The sequence below is a fragment of the Temnothorax nylanderi genome, unplaced genomic scaffold, assembly GCF_030848795.1.
Source record: "Temnothorax nylanderi isolate EJ_2023f unplaced genomic scaffold, tnyl_v1.0 TNYL_tig0143_pilon, whole genome shotgun sequence".
NCBI lineage: Eukaryota > Metazoa > Arthropoda > Insecta > Hymenoptera > Formicidae > Temnothorax > Temnothorax nylanderi.
The window spans coordinates 315,662-335,183 of NW_027249205.1; the positions used below are offsets into that span (position 1 = coordinate 315,662).

Here is a 19,522-nt window from a genome sequence, read left to right on the forward strand (position 1 = left end):
ATTCCGTGCGATCGATCGCAGGCGTGCCAGGGCAGCTATCTTTTTTATTAGAAGCAGATATTTCGCACGATCCTCTTATCCGAAATAGACATCAAGCAAGAAGAAGTAAGAATTATTGTAGTTTCTCTCGCGATATTCGCGACCGACAATTTTTTCGTTAATAAATAAATTTCAACCTGGTTTTAAACATATGAACGTTCTAAAGTAAGATAGTTTCCAACCTTTTTCAAGGGCTATATTAAAATTTTTGTAACGACCAGGGGACCGGATAAATTTTATTTTTAAAAATTATATAAGAATAAAGTATATTTATTTTAAAATTCTTTTATATTATAACGTCAAAATTTTTTGGTGGGCCGGATAAAACTACGGGAGTCAGATGCTCTCGAGCCGTAGGGGGTCCCTATTCTAAAGAATTTGAGTACATCGAGTCGAATTTTCCATGGATTGAACCGCCGCAGTTCGTTCGCATCAGATCGTCAAAGTGAGTCGCGAGCTCAAGTAACGACAAGTCGTGGTCGCGATTACGGTCCTTTGTTACAAATAACACGTGTGTTTTGCGAAATGTATGCGATCGGAAATCATATTGTGCTGAATACTAAATTCTATATCATTTTCTCCCGTCATCTTCAGACGATCCGTCATAGTTAGCTGCCTCTATTCGACATCTTAACCTCGCTTGACTCGCGTCGTACGTGTCGCGCGGTAAATCGGAGTGAAGTTGCCGACGTCGCTTTTGGAGTTTTCAATCGCCAACGGAACGCTGCCGGGACGGGACGGAGCGGGGCGACTTCGACTCGCGACGTGTTTAAATTGGGAAATACGATCGCAATTAGCCTTAGATTTCGGTAATTAGCGTGCGAGTGTGAGTGCGAGTGTGAGTGCAGCTGTAGAAAAACGGAGGATTCTCGAGAGGAGGAGCCGATCTGGGAGGCGTCGGGCGACGGCGGAGCAACCGTGGGGTGAGTAACCTATCATTTACTTGTTATTTATGACTGCCACGGTGCTAATCGCTCGTGACGCTCGCGTCGCTCGTTCCACCGATAGTTTTATGCCGGGTACTCACTAGGACCGTGCAATGCAATAACGGTTGCTGCAATTTTGACACAATAGTTGCTTTCCATTTACATCAAAACTCAGATAATTCTCACTTGTGACGTCATAACTCAGTTAAATGCACGTTCTTTATGCATGCTGGCAAGTGAGATTCAACTGAGTTTTTATCCACAATCGAGACCATGTGCTTTAATGAATCTAATAGACTCGAACATTAAAAGTGAGGCTATGGATCTGTATTATTATGCGATAGCTTTGTCACCAAAATAAGCAGGTAAATACAAAATGACATCACTTGAGTGTAAACGGAAAGCAACTAATGTGTTCGTTCCGGAATAAGACGTACTCACTAGTTGCAGCAACCGTTGCGTTGCACGTTGCACGGTCCTAGTGAGTATAATGCATAATGTGATATATGAAATATCTTTTATTTTAAGATTATACGTAAATTATTTAATAAAATATTAATTATATATATACATATAATTTTTTTAATATTAATGTTAACGTTTGATGGTTATTGAACATTATTATTATTAATATTATTATTATTTAATATTTATTGAATTTTGTAAAAAAAATTTTTCTTATAGAAAAGCGTTATTTGTGAAATTATATAATTGTTTTATGTTTTATCGAATATCTATTTAAATATATTGTATAATATATTTGTATAAACTTTTTTATTTAATCATATACACACATATATAATAAAACGTAAATAAAACAAAATAATTTTGTTAAATATATCTGTTTAAATATGTCTGTCAATATGAGTTTGCATATTAAAGTAGATATTTAATAAAATATTAATAAAATAAAATTACTTAATCGAATATCTACTTGTTATTTCATTGAATAGCTAGTATAGCTACTATCTAAATATGTGGCGATAGTGGTGCAGAGATGTGCGCTGTTCTAATAAGCCTGGATTCAAACCCAACTAAAAATCGTCGGTTTTTATTCGATCGCCACCTCTCGGAACGGGTAGTAGCGAGTAACCACCGACATGCAGTATCTTACCACGAGCTGATGGATTTCACCCCCTCTATTTGAGATCAGTGAAATCTATCAAATTTTCAGTGGATAAAACAATTTGAAGATCTGCCTGCTTATGAGTGCGTCTCACGAGTACGAGTACAATTTCTCGAAACAATGGGCAAATTCATAAGCTTGACATGATACTTTTTTTATTGTCTACACGGAGAGAATTTTCTCTTAAAATTTACCCTGAAATGGTAGTTGTGGGACAACATGTACCACCAAGAATTTTATGCGAGCTATTCTGATTAATATTTACCATAATAAAAAATATTAATATCTATTACATTAAAATATAAAATATGTTTGATTAATTTTACTAAAATATATCTAGGAAATTTCAATAATTTTTCAAAATTTACCAATCTGCTTGGTAATTTTTATCACGTTGTTTGTAAAATGTCTTTTGTATATTTTAAAAATTCCTTGGTGTTGCCAAGTTGTCCCAAGTTTGTAGTGAATTTAAGGGTAAAATATAACAAAAAATTCTCTCCGTGTACAATTTGCATTTATAATCATATCTTTCCTCTACTTGTGCTGATCTTAGTAGTAATTTGTCATTTTCAGCAGTGAACATTTCAGGCTGTTGCTCGACCCCTGAGGCAAATTTTCTTTTTTCTCACATTAATGTCCGATCGCTTGTACCTCATTTCACGTTGATTAAGGACCTCGTGATCTATCATCGGTTAAACATTCTTGCTGTCAGAGAGATATGGTTGAGCGACATTATTGACTCCAAATTAATCGTTATCAATAATTACACACTACTTCGCTCTGACCGTATACCTCTAGCACGCGCGGAGGTGGCGTCGCCTTGACGGCTTGCTTCTGTTATCTACATAAGATCGACCTCGGTGCTCCTTCCCGCCTGGTTTATACGTTGATATCGTCGCTGTCTCTCTGCGCTTTGAGCGTTTTGCTCGTTTGCGACTTCTCTAGCTTTTTCGTCACATTTTTACTACCTCTCAAAAACTCAATGTCTCTTAGTCACTAGTTATCTTTCGCCACGAGCACCCCCCTCTATTTAAGGTCGGTGAAATCCATCAGATTCTCAGTGGATATAAGAGAATTTGAAGATCCGCCTGCTTATGATCGTCCCACGAGTGCGAGTACGATTTTTCGAGACAATGGACAAATTTATTTTGTCCATATAGGGATAAACCTTTACGACTATGCTGACATTGTACACGTTCCAGCACTTAGCCAACAATTGTTAAATCGTATCCAGCATATCCAAAATTCGTGCCTCCATTTCTCCTACTATATCTGTAAATATGACCACATATCTCCTTTGTTATTATACTTAATCTCTGGATAGCTTAGAATTTAGAATACTTTCACGTTTTGTCTGAAAGGCTCCACCTGTGCTGTCTTGTGTGTTCTCTCTTCTCCGTTGCAATGGTTCATCTTACATTTCAATTCCGAGTTCCATTCCTCTAATACCCCTGGCACCCATTATCTCAATCTTTTATCCTTTCTCCTGATATCACACTACTAAGTTCCGTGCTGCTTTTTCCTACATTGTAATCAAATATTACAATAATTGCCTTCTTCCATATAATCTTCCTTCACTCTATCTTTATTTTGCACTGCTGCGGCTCGTTTCACCTCATCGCCAGCTTTATATCTCACCTGGCTAGTCTCAGATTCGTTATACTTTAATTAAATAAGATATTACGGATGATTTGTGTGTGTGTGTGTGTGTCGTGTGCGATTATGTGATTGGGCGCTGTTGTCGTTTCGTACGTTTATAGTACGTTTATAATGCACTAACTTTCTCATTATCTGTTACTGGTAGGTTTTATAACAATACTGTATGGTGCCTTATCTTTTGCATGTATACTTTTTTGACTCTTACATTTTTTTCTATCTTGATCTCCTTATAGTTTTCAGAAATGTTATACATTGCAATAAAAATATTATTATTATTAAATATGTGGATATAAACATATTAATACGTTTAAATTGGCATTTAATAAAGCATTGATCAAAAAAATTATTTTATTAAACGTGTAAATATAAATATATGTATATATTAAAGTAGATATTTAATAAAACAAATTATATAATTTCAAGACTTTCCTCAAGTAGAAACTGTAAATAGTAAATTTAATGCGCGCAAGAAATATTTTTCCGATATATTAATTAACCGATATATAACTTGGATAACTTCTAACTAGTATGTATTTTACAGATCAACATTACAACGTTTCATATATTACTCCGCTGCTGCGCATCGTATCGGTGAGTGCTGAATTATTTTTTAATGTGAGGTAATGGATCTGTGAGGAAGGAAATAGTAGAGATAAATGTAACATCCGCGTCTCCATAGATCCATTGCCTTAAAATGGATGGGCTAGACTAGTACTTGTGCAATTATTGGTTGATGTAATTATGGATGCCAGACGCTTAAAGCGCATAAGATAAGGTATAAGCAAAAAACATAACACAGGAGGAGTTTCCTGTTAAATATTTCGCACTTGGATCGAGCTCGGTAAAAAATAATGACAGAAAGATTAATAATGCTAGAAAAATTTTCGCGAAAGAAAAATTATCGTTGTAAAACTAAATAAAGTTTTATAACGATATTATTGTTCTTTACACTTTTTATCTTTTAAACACACTCTAAATAAGATTTATAATAAATCCAGAGAATACCATGAGAGTACGATATATTGATGATATTATTTGAGCAATTTTATGTATATTATAATTCGTTAACTTTTTAAGTTGACTTGTCTATATAAAAATAATGAAGAATAAAGCCGAAAGGACAGAAAGAAGCATCATAAGATTAAGACAAATAAAATATTAACATCTTTTCAGAATATAAAATTTGTATTTGGTTTTATTCCCTTCATGGAATTCATATCTTACGGATGATGAAGATCAGGAGAAAATGTTTTTGTTGTGTACATTTACGTGAAATAAATGTAAATTGAGAGATATGAAGGAAATACGAAAGGGAACGAATTTTAATGTTTAGATATATTTCTTATTTTCCTCTCTTTTTCCAAATATCTTTTAGAAATAGCAATATTATGTAGCAATCAAAGTCTGCGTTTGGCTTTCCTATTTCCTTCAAAGATCAAACATAGTATAAACTGTTGCAATATTCAGAGACTCTTTTTTAACATTTTTTTTAACATTCGTACTTTTGACATGAATATGTAACGAGCATAAATAAAAAAATGAACGGAAAATATTTTGCAGTCACAATATTAATCGCAATATTTTGCAGTTACATGATTTATACATACGTAACAAGAGAAACGCGCTAATGATTATTATATTTGTATTTATTCTTGTAATGTAATTTTGTACTAATTTTTTACAGCCTGTCCATATTTATTGATAATTTTATATTTACTTGAAACAGATTGAAATGAGAAATTATTTTAATGTGAGATCTAGTAAAACGACAAAACAGGATTTTTTTTTACACATAATACGCATAATTAAGTTATTTCAGAATTTCACAATAAGATACTTAATTCGACAAAGCATAAGAATTATAAAACTTTAATCCTTTTAAATTTAATTTTTTTAAGACGCACGTTATTTCGACGATAAATTATCATATATATAAAACATATGTAATTTGCATGAGTTAGAGAGATTTTAAATAAGGCAATATTCTCAACTTTGTTGTCTTATCTTGAAAATACAGAGGGATGCAAGTGCGTCCCTCTGTACTTGTATCATTTTCACATAGTAGTTAAGCTTTCGAGACAGCAAGATCTTGTTCTGTATAGTCTTGTTTACCGGGATTAGCCACAGAATACTTTGTCGCTGACGGCTACTGAATTTACCTCCCTTGCGAAGAGCAAACTGCTCAAGAGCGGGACTTCCCGAGACATTTATTTGTCGAGTAAATACGAGCCGGCAGCTGTTGGGTTATCGAAGGACCGAAACGTAATCCTCCGTGCTTGATAATCGCCGACGTATCCTCACATGATATCGCATGCCGTGTCCCCCTTTGCGAAACGCATTACACGATTTTGTCTAATCGTCAGTATAAATACACCATTTTCCGACGACCTCTCGTCGTTACGTTATCGATTAGATTGCGGATAAACGCATCATTAAAATCGTAGAAGCTCTAATGGAACTAGTTCGAGTCAAGATAAAAGACATCGGGATATTAACAAAACATATGATAATAGACTTACAATAAGAGCAGAATGTTTGATACACTGTTAAATTCGTAATGTCAAATTTTACTCAATTTGAGTTATTTTTAACCATCCCTATGTGTATAAAATATAGTCAGATCACAAAATAACTATACCAAAAAAATAAATATAAAAACCTATGTAATACATTATTTATATTATTATACAATTTAATAATATAATTTTAGATGGAGTAAGAAAAGTTGTCTCTCACAAACTGAAATAATAGATATTTTTGTGATTAAAACAAATATAAACAGAAGAATAAAAAATTAAAAAATAATTTTATTTTTAATAAATCTAGTGCATTATTTTAATACTTTATTATTTTCTTAATGTTTCAATATAATGTTTATGTATATTTTAGTGTCTTAAATTCCTAATAAAAACATTTTTAATTGAATAAATAAAACTATCACTCATAAATAGGTGATGGGACTCTTGTAGAAATTCACGTATCATTCAGATATGTGAGTGACATATGCATGGTAGTCAAAGTCGTAAAACGCAGCCTGCAGCAGTCTTTGCAACGAGATACCAAGTTTTTAATGAATGATTATTGTAATGAGAATCTCTGTAAATAAGCGACGAAATTAATTACGGGAAAGCGAGCGATATTGAGCTGCGACGACGCGCAACATTTTAACGAAGCATTTTGACTCAAAGTCGCTCGCATCTGCCGGCTCCCAGGGCTTGACAAACGGATTCATACAGCTAATTGCGCGATTCCATACAAATGTCTCCGTACATCCTTACGTAATGCCTTTCGTATTAAGTTCTGTCTTCTCATACGAACTTTACCATGCCTTACTTCGTTGTCCCGAATCTGACAAAGCGTACCGTAGAGTATTGCGTGCAAAGCAATAATTTAAGTAATTAAATAAAAATCTTTTACATAGATCACTCACTGTGCAGTATACAGATCCTCTATTGCTGGCACGCAAATCCTTTTTGAATGCAGTAATTAAATTAATTACTGCATTTCTCTTTACGCGCGTGCGATTCTTGGTTCTTTCATATTACTATCAAAAAGATTTCTGACAGGTTTTATTATAGAAAAAGAGCTGTCTGGTTTAAATAAGAAATTAAATACACGAAAACGAATTTATAAAGTATAATATCTACAAATATACATAAGAATAAAGTTATTTCCATTAACGCGTGATAAATATATTATAGAAGGTATTGAATTATGGTTATTCATCAGTCATAAAATACATTTTTGTTTGATTGTTTAATTAAATTGAATAATAATCGATGTAAGCATTTAATGATCTAATAAGATTTTAATTGCCAAAGTTATTCAGTCGCATTCGCACTTCAGGAGCATATCGTCGTGGCCGACGACAGTCGAGTTATATGGTAATATTGGATGACTTTAATATTTGCCAAGCCCGTTCCTCGGGCGCGATATTGCATACTACTACATGTTTACGTAATATGCTATCGTTTTCGTTGCAGCAAACAGATGAGTGCCATACGCGCGCGTAAATTTACGAAATGTACCTCGCAGCACAACTTTGCTTCCTAGCACGGGTTGTTTAATTAGAATCGTTAATTAATAGAGCAGAGCAATAATGTTCACTTGCTGCTGATTATGAACGTCTTTATGAACGCCTTTAGGAACGGCAACTGCTGAATATTTCCTACGTTTTAATTTTCATCTTTTATATTTTACCTTTGTACCTTTTTTTATACTGCAAATTAACTGACATACATATGTTGCGTAAAAATACATATCTTCGTATTTTTAAAGGAGTAATGTGGAGAACAAATTCTTAACGTTTAATCATTTCTATGTAGCTTTAAGATATTAAATAATCCTTTTTTGCACGTAAAAGTAACTTATCTCGACTAAATATATTTTATACTTTATATAGGTACATGTAAGAAACGATAATATGTAAGAAAGTCATGCGACGCTTCTGTTAAAATCTTTTACAAATTTATAGATTCTTTGAAAACTTTATTACAATAAGAATTATAATTTAAACAGTCCAGTTTAAGTTTCTCCGCAAAGAAACGAGCGGTTTATCTCGAGAGCCCTTGATGTAATTAAGTACAATTTTTAAACATCATAAATTTCAATGAGACGCGGATTTCAAATGCTGCTGAACATCGATTTTAGCAACAGTTTCAAAACCAGATTTGCAGTACTTTTAAAATAGATGACACAGATGTAATATTAACTAGCTACATAATGTATTACAGCTAGTTAATATTACCGGCTTATAAGTAAAAATTATATGTACTTTTAACTATATATCAAGAAAACGACAGATAATAATATATACGCATGCCTCTAAGAGTAGTATGAATAATGTTTGACAGAGGAAATACTTCTGTATTGAAATCTGCGGCTTTTCCATACCAGAGACGATAAGAATACGAGCGAAAAATTCCAAATTTTGATCTTGCGCACGTGCGATAGATGTATAAATCGAACTTTCTACGAGAAGTTTACTTTTATGTTCCTGTGAGGAACTTGCTTTCGCTCGCGGCCAGCACAAAGAAAAATGAGAGCCGTCAATCGTTTACCAACGTACCGGAGGAAAAGAGGGAAATCGTTGTACCGGTATGGTTTCATTAGTCGGCGTGGAACGGTTACTTTCAAGTACAAAACAGATTATTTATCATTCTAAAGCGGTATTAAAGTTATTAAATGTTAAAAATTTTCCTCTACATTATTCTTTCAAAAATACCCAGGTAGCAAGACTCGTCATTTTGACGTCAATTGACGTCAAAAGTCTGTCATTTTGACGTCTTTTGACGTCATTTGACGTCAAAATGACGAGTGCTTGCTACCTGGGTAGATACTCTTACGTATCCAGTGAATAGCATTTATTCACATAGCAATGTCGGGGGTAGATATTTTATGTATCACATGTTATAAGAGAGCTGCTACAGAATAACGTATATGACTTCTACAATTAAAATCTTTTAACTGCGTTCCGTAGGTGGTTTTAAAACAATATTTATAGAAACTCTACACAGATAATCTTCTTATGCTGTATAATTGTCGCTGGATCAATGTTTTAAAGTTATTTTTACGATGCGTGAAGAATCGGAATATTCAACTTTAGTTTTCATTTATTGCTTTTCACTTCTCAAGGAGAAGACGAAATTCCGGCGAGTTAATTGGACGTGAATACAATTTCGGTCGAAAAAAAAAATGCAAATAGACCGCGTTAATCGGTGTGAGAGACCGTTACGATTGACCGCGGAATTTTCATTCACGACGCGACATTTTCCGTGGCGAACGCGAAGAAACGAATGCGAAAGAGAAATAAGGGAGTTATCTCCGCGCTTGCTCGTCTTCCGCGTTAAGCTCGAATCGTTCGTCAGCATTCGATACGGTCGCCGCGCTATAGTGAGGCCGACAAGGAAAAATCGAGGAATTCGAAGTGAGAAACGCGCATTCTCTACAATTGTCGTGCAAAGTGTTTGCAACATTGGCCGTAAAGTAATTCCACGCGAAGCCAGGAAAACGAGGGAAAGAGTCGTACAGTCGATACTAATTGTAAGCTATAATAGCGATCTGTTTGTATCAAAGTAAAGGCACCTAAACTTACGCTGGAATAGTCGAGGTATTAATTTTATTTTCTTGAATAACTGAAAATCTTCAGAGTTTTTTAGACATCTTATCTTTTTTTATTTTTAGTAATTTTAATATTAAAAAAATAAATATTTTTAAATTAAAGTAATATAGAAAAAGGATTTCTTTTGAAAGAAATGGTGAAATAAGATTATTATTATTTTTTAATATTAACTTTATAAGATATAGGAATTTTTCATTTTACTGAGGTACGTACATATGTAAAACTTTGATTAATAAAAAATTTTTAATAAAACTTTTTACGTTAAGATGTACAAAATGTACGAAAATAAAACTATTTTATATTTTATATTAATTTTTTATATAATATATCAACATAATTTAAAAAGATTGAACTAATTGGAATCAAAACGTTTCCACGCGCGAGATAAGAGAGTACATTTGAAATGCGAAAAGATAAATAAGTTGAACTTAACCGATCGTAAAATTGCTCAAAACTATACGATGAGCAGCTCATTCGTTTGGAAAACGAGGGGAAACGATGTAACTTTCGATGCTACTTTGCAAGAACGTCAAAAAGGTAAACGGAAGTACATGGGAAAAGAAAAAGAGTGCGCGCAAAGGAATACACCTGTGTATTATTTTGTGCTGTCTTTAGTACGTGCGTATTGATTCCATAAAATTTTACAATTTTATCATACACGTGTCTCTATCACGAGATAATGTCGAGGAGATAGGCATGACTTCGCATAAAATTGACGGATATTAAGTTTATATTCGTCACGTACCACAGGAAAGATTCTATGTCAGATAATTTTATCGACCCACGTATATCGTTTTTAACCCTTATGTGACGAGATAACCGGTACCTACTCGGGTAATTAAGGTGTTAAACAACTTTTGGCCCTTCCGTCTTCCCTGTTGGATCAATTTGCTTAAAAATAGTGCTAAAATAATATATTTATCGATTTAGGAGTTCTCACAAAGTTGCAACCCTCTACTAATGTGATGACTAGAACATGGCAAAATTTTAGTTTTTTTATGTATTCACATAAGGATTAAGCATTTATATCTAACTAACAGTTTATTTCAATTAACTATTTATAATTATTTGTAAGAACCATTTTAAAATTGTGCGTTACATATTCTTTGCTAATTGATTTTGAAATAATGTTGTCACTAAAATAAAAAAAAATAAAAAATATTCTAAACAAAAAAATATTCGAAATTGAAAGAATGTGAGTTTTACGTCAATTAGAAAATATAATAACACTTTTAAAACGATATCACTCATGCACACATATAAGTTAGATAATTCTAGGTCGAAAAATTGTTGTCCCAAAATTCGCATCGGCGATGTTGAATAGTGCGAATATTGCATGAATATATCATATATATTCTCTTTTGTTTAAAACCGAACAATATGCGCAAACTGCGCGAACTTGTATGTGTATGTGTATGTACGTTGAAAGGTTCGTCGCAAAAGTCAGTAAAAATCAATATTACCATTACGCACCTACGCACGTATCGCTCTTGTGCCATGTAGTTTTTTTAAGCCGGGATAAACCTATTGTTTCCGACGGTACATACAAACGGAATGAATTTTTTAAACAATGAAACAATATGACTAATAGCGTTAATTATCACGCGAAAATTACATCCGAGGAACGAGACGGGATTATTATTAATTATTTCCACTCTCGACTCTCCGTTTTCTTGTCATAACAATTAGTAGTTTCATCTCATTACATCACTAATTAAATATTGCGTTCGTGTAAGGGAATTTGTTCGCGTTTCCATGCACGTGCATACTCTTGCCTTCGATTTTAGATAATACAAAATATCCGATTTTTATAAATTTAAAGTCTCCATATATATTCGTAATAATAAATTCATAGTTAAACAAACAATAGCATCAAGATAAAATAAAAGTTTAACATGAATAGAGATGGAGTTTATTTTTATTAGATTTCGCGAATGAAAGGAAAAACTTACGCTCTTTAGATTAGCAGGGATTTTTATTAAATTCCGTTTTACATTGTTCAGGATTAATAATGATCCACGTTGACGTTATGTGATGCATACTGCCGATAGTACGTATAAAAGACCAATTTTCTGATACGCCCGATTTTTAAATCGATTTCGCTTTATGCGCATCGAAACGTACCGGTTTCAATACCACGCGACCTATGACCTATAACGCGAGAGCGATGTCGACCTGTCCAGGACATGTACAGGGTTTCATTGCGGTTCGTTCGAAGCAAGTCACCGTAAGCCGAAATAATGGCGCTGTGAATCAAGGAAGCACCCCGGCTTCTCCTTGCGTTTCAGGATAATCCTGTTTGTTAAACTGTAGCGATCAATTCCGCCGTGGTAGTTGCTGTCGGTCGAAACGTAAATTTGGTTAACTACAAAAATAACATATCTCGCAATTAATCATTATCACGTCACGTTGCTTTATTTAAGCCGGCGATGTCTTACTTGTTTCGTATAGTAGCGTTTCGATAACACGTTACAATAGTATCGATGACAGTATCATTTACGATATTTTTGCAAATGTAAGATAAATAAGCGCGGCGTAGAACATTACCGAGTTTCTGCATCTAGATAATTCAGATTATATGACACGTGACAAGAGTTTGGATTTACAAATTAGTTATTAGTATAAGATATTTATATTAATTATGCTTAGATTAAGAATTATGTGCTAATCTATCTTAACAACAGTTTCAAGATTTAATTAACGCTTACATGTTTTATGCTTAGTAGAAATCACGGATTTTCGTAATTATCATTGAGAGTGAATTTCCTCAGGGCGGGGAATTTAATTAATTTTTATGCATTTTTATTGTCTATTGACACTTATCAAAACTGCATTTACGATGAAGATCAATTTAAATACATTACATTTAACGGAGATACACTGAAAAAAGGTTCTGGTTATAATAACCAAGGTTTGGTAAAATAGTTTCAACTAAAGGGTTTAGTGATTATGACAAAATATTTGGTTAATGATAACCAAATTTGTTAACATTAACCAAATTATTTCGTCATAATCACTAAACCTTTTAGTTAAAACTATTTCACCAAGCCTTGGTTATTATAACTAAAACCTTTTTTCAGTGTACAAAAGCATCAGTAGTAATTAACGACTGCGGTACGTCCGATAATTAATTAGTCAGAAATGTCAATGGTCATTGATTCATGCACTTGCTACTTTAACATATCGTGTAGCGTAGCAATATGTTTTGATCGTAAAGGTTAAACATTAAACAATGAATATACTATTTTATTAAACTCGTTAAGTTTTTGCATTCATAATTTACAACTTAGTCGATAACATGTCAATAACGTAATACCGGTGTAATTAAAAATTAAATAGCACGCGTAATTAAAAGTAGTATTAGATAAAAGTTGTATTTTAAAACTGTTGCTAAGTAACATAAATTTAATATTATAACATTCTTTCTTTTATTGTTTACGAAAGAATCTGATATTATCGAATTTATAAAATAAATAACATTATTATGATAGCGCATATAATATAGATAGTCTAATGTTTATATTTTACGCACGCTTGAGCGTGACGTTCGCGTGTGAATATTCTCCGATAAAATTTCTAAGGCGATTTTTTAACGGTGAAAATTTTCTTGAACGTCGCACTTTTGCGTAACTTTTAAATTTACAAGATAAAACATTTCGCTAACTATGTAGCGCTGCGTAAACTTCAAATTAAATTTTTATTAAAATAGACAAGCTCTTAAAAGTTACTGAAGTGTAAAGTTTGACTACGCATTTGCACTCTCGAAGCTTAGGTTAACAACATTTTTCGCATTGTTACAATAAATGCACACGTATCGAACTTGCATCCTTCACTATCGGATAGCTTCTCTTACTGCGGTTTTGCATTTCCATATTCTACTTTTGATTTACAACGTAAACACGTTTTTCTGTCTTTCGTTTTATCCGGTTTTTTCTCCCTCTCTCTTTTTTACCCGCACTATACGTTTTTTAGCGCAGCGACAATGCGCCTACAGATATCAGTGTATAGCTGGACTTACGACATATGTATTTAATTGCAAATCGATGAACTACAAGAGAGAGAGAGAGAGAGAGAGAGAGAGAGAGAGAGAGAGAGAGAGAGAGAGAGAGAGAGAGAGAGAGAGAGAGAGAGAGAGAGAGAGAGAGAGAGAGAGAGAGAGAGAGAGAGAGAGAGAGAGAGAGAGAGAGAGAGAGAGAGAGAGAGAGAGAGAGAGAGAGAGAGAGAGAGAGAGAGAGAAACAGAATGGGAAGATAATATCATAGAAGTAGAAGCATTGTGCAATTATCCTTTTAAATGAAATGCCTTATGATCCGAGCACCTTCTATTTTTTGTTTTAATAAATTTCTGTCTCCTTGGATTGGATAGTTGTCTCACGAGTCGCATTCGCTTTAAGGAAGTTAGAGCACGACTATATGCGACGGAATAACAAAATTATGTTTGACGATATTAAATTATATGTTGACGAAATATCATGTTGACGAAGTTGTCGTGTTGTCTTTGGATAATGTTTCGCTCGGCTTTTCCGCGTGTTACTTACGTCAATAACCGACTGTTTAATCGTTCGATCGAATAACGTGCGTAAACGTATGTACGTCAATTCTTTTTCTACACTGACAACGAGGAGTCGCCATTGGCTTCCGCTGTTAAATGAATGGCAGATTAAATTTTCGAAAATGGATTTCTCCCGCTTCTCTCCCAATTCTTCCATTTTTTTCTCCTACCGCGATGGAGATAAATCGGACATCACAATCATATTACAATCATATTACAATTATATGAGTTATTCGACTCATTTATTTTGCATTTTTAAAACACGATATTTCTATAGGTATCTTTAAAGATAACAATTTATATAAAATGTTATACTTATTTATTTTCTATTTAGACGGATACTTTTGGTATAAAAAATGAATGTATTTAATTAAAATTGTATTAATTAAATAAACTTCCTATAAAGTACATTGTGATCTCAATACATTCTTGACACTAGAATTACAAAGTAAAGTGAGTAATTTGTAATTTTTGGAAAAACTACTTATAACGATGCATTTTCTGAAATTTTCAATGGCTTTTGTTGCAATTTTAAAGTTATATATATTAATATAGTTAATATTATATATATAATATTATATATATTATATATATTAATATAGAACTACCAATAATTAATCTAGTAGAAATTAATTATTAGCAGTTCTATATTAATTTTATTTCTGTAAGAAGTAAAAGTCTAAGAGAACGCTGCGATGTATTTTTCTTTCTTTATATATGTCAGTCGAGGTTTCATGAAATCTTATTTGTCGCAATTTATTAAACTGTCTTATATCAAACCAGGGTAAAAACTAGGCTATGCCCGACAGATATAGATGGAGGAACGTGAAAGTTCACTTATAATCATCAAACATCGAGTGATGAGCTCCCGCCGACGGCAATCCTATCATAGCAAAACCGGCGATTTATCATCGCCGAGATGTTCATTGACAATAATTCCGTCAATGGGAATGTCCGGAGGTGCCGCGTACAGAACACGACCTATCCTGCCGTCGATAAGACCCCTTGATAGTGGCGGCCGGTGGCAGTCCGACGTCGGCCGTCGCTGCGAACGGATATGTTGTCGTCGGCGCCGTTTCGTTCATCGCTTTTCGTTCGCCACGAAGATAAAACGATCGAGTCGGGCAGGAACGCGCAAATTTTCGCCGCGGATGTAAATTTTCGGGACTATCGTTTGGCAACGTTTCGCCTGACGCGGTTTCTCGACGATGACGACAACGCGCGATCTTTGACGATAGATCCTTGAGTTTCAAAGACGATTTCCGAAACAGAAGACAGTGATTTCCGGTTTAACGTGCCGCAACCACGTGTGATTTGACAGCCGCCGAGCGAACGCTTCTCTTCGCAAATAATTAACTCGCGAATCATTGATATTTTTGCGTGATCGAGAAGATCCGCGATCGAGATCGAGAGCGCGACGCGACGCGCCAGTCGCGGGTTCTTCGTTGCACTGAACGAGACCGAAAGTTTCTCACCGAAAGATTCTCGAGGAAAAAGCATTGGCAATCGCATTCGCGCGCTTATGACCGTGATTCGCGTCCGCCGCATTGTCCCCGATCTCTTTATTCCACGTTCTTTATTCTTCCCGCGACGCGTCCGCTTATCGCAACTCCGCGAGCGATAAACCGAGGGCTTACGACTGACCTGTGTACTGCACTGGATGCGCGCAATAAACGCGTCGTTTATCTCGAGCGCATTAACGCACTTCGCGTAGTGCGCTACTCGCCGCTCGCGTCGACGGTGGACAGGCTGGCGCGCGGAAGAAGACGGTGATCGATACGGTCGATCTTCGCGACCGCGGCCGTCGGATCGAATAACCGGCGCAGCGTGGACGGCTCGATCGAGCGTTCGCGTTGGATTTCCACGAAGGCACACCCTTCGGACGCTGTAATCGAAGCTGAAAGCCACACCAATTTCGAAAGGGACAGAGTTACAGAGCGGAGGAACAACAGTATCGCGACGTCGATTTGTTCGACAACAACGACCGTTCGCGATATCGCGTGGGCGCCGTTCGTGGTTTCTCGAGATCGACGATCTTCATCGACGATCGGCGCTCTCAAAAATCCCGAAGGCGATACAGATGTGATTGAACATTATAAACGCAGTGATCGTCTCGCGAGGAACTCAATTTGACGACGTTATTGGCGAAACGGGAAATAAACGGTGGCGGCTCTTCCCGGCAATTATTAGCCGTCGAGAGACCCGCGACGGGATGCACCCCTGGGCCGGAAGAAGGTGCGCTAATTAACTGCGACGTCGGTCTAGTGTCATCTCGCCGAATGGTAAGTTCGAATTTCGTTCGGGGTCGGTTTCGTTAGAGTGCGCTTTCGAGTAATATGCGGCTGCATCTGAAAGGGAAACGCTGTAACGGGAAATTACTTTCTCAAGAGCGCACGGAATGAAAGGGTTGGCCCAGTTGCTTCAGAAGGGCCGAGCCGTGTCTCCGTCGCGGGGCAATATAATGTCGTGGGATTTTTAAGTGTTTTCGTGGAAAGAATTCTGATTATGAATTGAGATGTTCCTTTTATAACTTGAAATCGTTGTAATATCGTCTGAAATTCTATATCTTTTGCCTTTTGCAGTAACGCTTGCAACGCTTGCAACATTTAGACAATACTGTCTGTAAATTGTAACAAAAAAATTTCATTTATTACGAAATTTTTGCTTGAATTATTCAGCTATTTTTAATAGTAGCAATGAAAAGATTATGATAAGTAAGGGCTCCGAATAAAGACTAATAAGCATACTTACTTCCGTATTAAATCGGAGAAAAACTTTTACTTGCTTCTTAATATACATTTTTCCTTCATTGTATCTCAATTTTATTGAACGTGAATATTTTATTTATTTGTTAAGGGCAAAAGGAAGAAGTAATTCCTCTCTTTGAAAAGATTGTTGCAAAATAGATATATTCGAACTTAATAAACGCAAAACAGCAAGTAATTATTAAGACTAAGCCGCTCGGGAAGTGATTGTTGGACGTTTATAGAGTCTCTCCCTGAGTTGATTGGCCCCTTTATTGACGACATAATCGAATGAATTACGCGACATTGGCGGAGTACCGTTTGCGGCAATACGTCGTATTGATTTCCGGAACTTGAACGGCGTAACTTAACTTACTAGCCTTACTAATTAAATTACTCATTGAGAAAGCAAATCGAATTACGAAAAGATCTAATGAGTAAAGAATAATTAAGCTTCAAGAAGTCGTAACAATTACCTCCTTTTGAAGTTTCGTTAACAAAAAGTTAACTCAAGACCGGTCAAGTCATATATCATTTAATAAAAATAAAGTTGCGAATCACTATCGAAACACCTTATATTAATCGCGCTGTATCGTTAATTGCTACTTTAAAAGTGAATTTTACACCAATATTAATTCTACTTCTTATTTGCTTTTCACGAGGAGGAAAGTCGGGGCGTGATTAGGTCAATTTTGCGCATAATGATTTTATCGACGTTATCTTTTGCCCCTGAATCACCGCTTGGGGTCGACGACAACTCCGATGGTCCCTCTCGCGATTCATCGCAACGAAATTACTGTCGTCTATTAGTACTTGAGGTCGATCACCTTTTTACTAATATCAACCGGTTTAGAGAAAGCGTTGTGAAGCGGCTGAAAGCACAATCGACCCCGGAATTCTGTTTCTCCTTTTCGCGTCTAATTCTTTTAATAGTGGATCATTTGTTTTTTGTTATGTCTGATTTTCGAATTTAGAGCATCGGTGAAATCACGATCTATTTATAGAGATGCAACCGAGGACGCACAAATTCTAAATCGTAAAATTATACCACGTTATTGATTACCAATGAATATGGGAATGATGAAAAATATAAATTTCTTTATAACGTGGAAATATTATATTTGGCATGGAAGGAAATTTTTTGCATTAACGAAGCTAATATTTTTCTTATATATTTGATTCAACACACTAAAACTGAAAAAGGTTTCTATTTGACTCAACATGTAAAAGCTGGAAAAGGATTCTGTAATATATTTGTATAATTTCGCCGCGCGTTTTCTCGACTGTCTTCCGTCAAAGAGAACGAAAAAGGAAAGGAAAGTCGTCTGCGCTACACCTACGCAGCTTCGAGTCAACTGGCGCGAGTCTTTTAGGAGCACACGTTATTATCCCGTATTTTTCGGGTCGCCCCTCTTTGCGCCCGCTAATAAATACGTTAACTTACGGGATGGCAAATGGAAATAGTTGGCTGTGCGTCGCAGTATCCCTGACCTAAAGTAACATTATTTGCGGTCAGCCGAATTTAACTCGAGGCGCGGAGAGAAATGTGCTTTCATCTTTTTTGCGTTGACCGCGCTTCTCTTACAATTTACTCTCTAAATAGCAGGAACATATTTGATTTAGATCAAAGGCGTTGCCAGCCTATCGGCCCTCATTCTTCGACAGATCGAGCGCGAGCGAGAGTTCGTTCGACGGAACTTGATTTTTGGGCGCGTACAATGCCGCTTAATTTAATGATCGGCATCTGAAAGTGCAACGGATGCTGTCTGCATCTCCGTTTCGCATTCCATTGTCGTCGAGAAACAATGGACGATATTTCTGCGAGCGCGCGAGTTGGCCCTCTTTCGTTCTCTCTTACCCGTCTGTCCTGTATTTTCCTCTCTCCGGGGATGCCTTGCGCGATATCTAAGTCTAAGAGACCGCTCGTCTGGAAACCACCCTTCCGAGCCCACTCGTCCGCGACAACGCGAGATTTAATGAACGGATAACTCACGTGAGAAGTATCTCATTGAACGCCATCAGTGGGCGGCTCTTGGCAGACAATTTTTAAAGACCGTTTTAGGTAGAGCATATTTAAAGTCAACGACGGCGGTTAGTTGTTAAGTTTAAAAATCGTATTTTATTTGAACGTAAAAAAGAAATAATCCGATTTTATGAAAAATGTTACTGCAAAACTATAGAAAATGTTTTGCTGTCGAATCACTTAATATATCTATGTCCGAAGTAACGCGAAGTAACGAGAAATCGATGGTTGGAAAAGTACGCGTACATTGCTTAAAGTTGTACTTTATAAACTATAGTAAATGCAAAATTATGCGACGTGCGAACGTGTATGAAATATGACTTTTCGATATTG

General features: G+C 35.5%; 1 protein-coding gene across 5 annotated transcripts in view; it reads left to right on the plus strand.

Moving 5' to 3' along the window:
* Positions 1-15,462: 15,462 nt before the first annotated feature.
* Positions 15,463-19,522, plus strand: part of Oamb (Octopamine receptor in mushroom bodies) — a 121,472-nt gene continuing 117,412 nt past the window's right edge. For all 5 annotated transcript variants that reach the window (XM_071714623.1, XM_071714621.1, XM_071714626.1 and 2 more), the window contains exon 1: positions 15,463-16,704. The gene's annotated coding sequence lies outside the window, so the exon portion shown is untranslated. The remainder of the gene's footprint in view (positions 16,705-19,522) is intronic.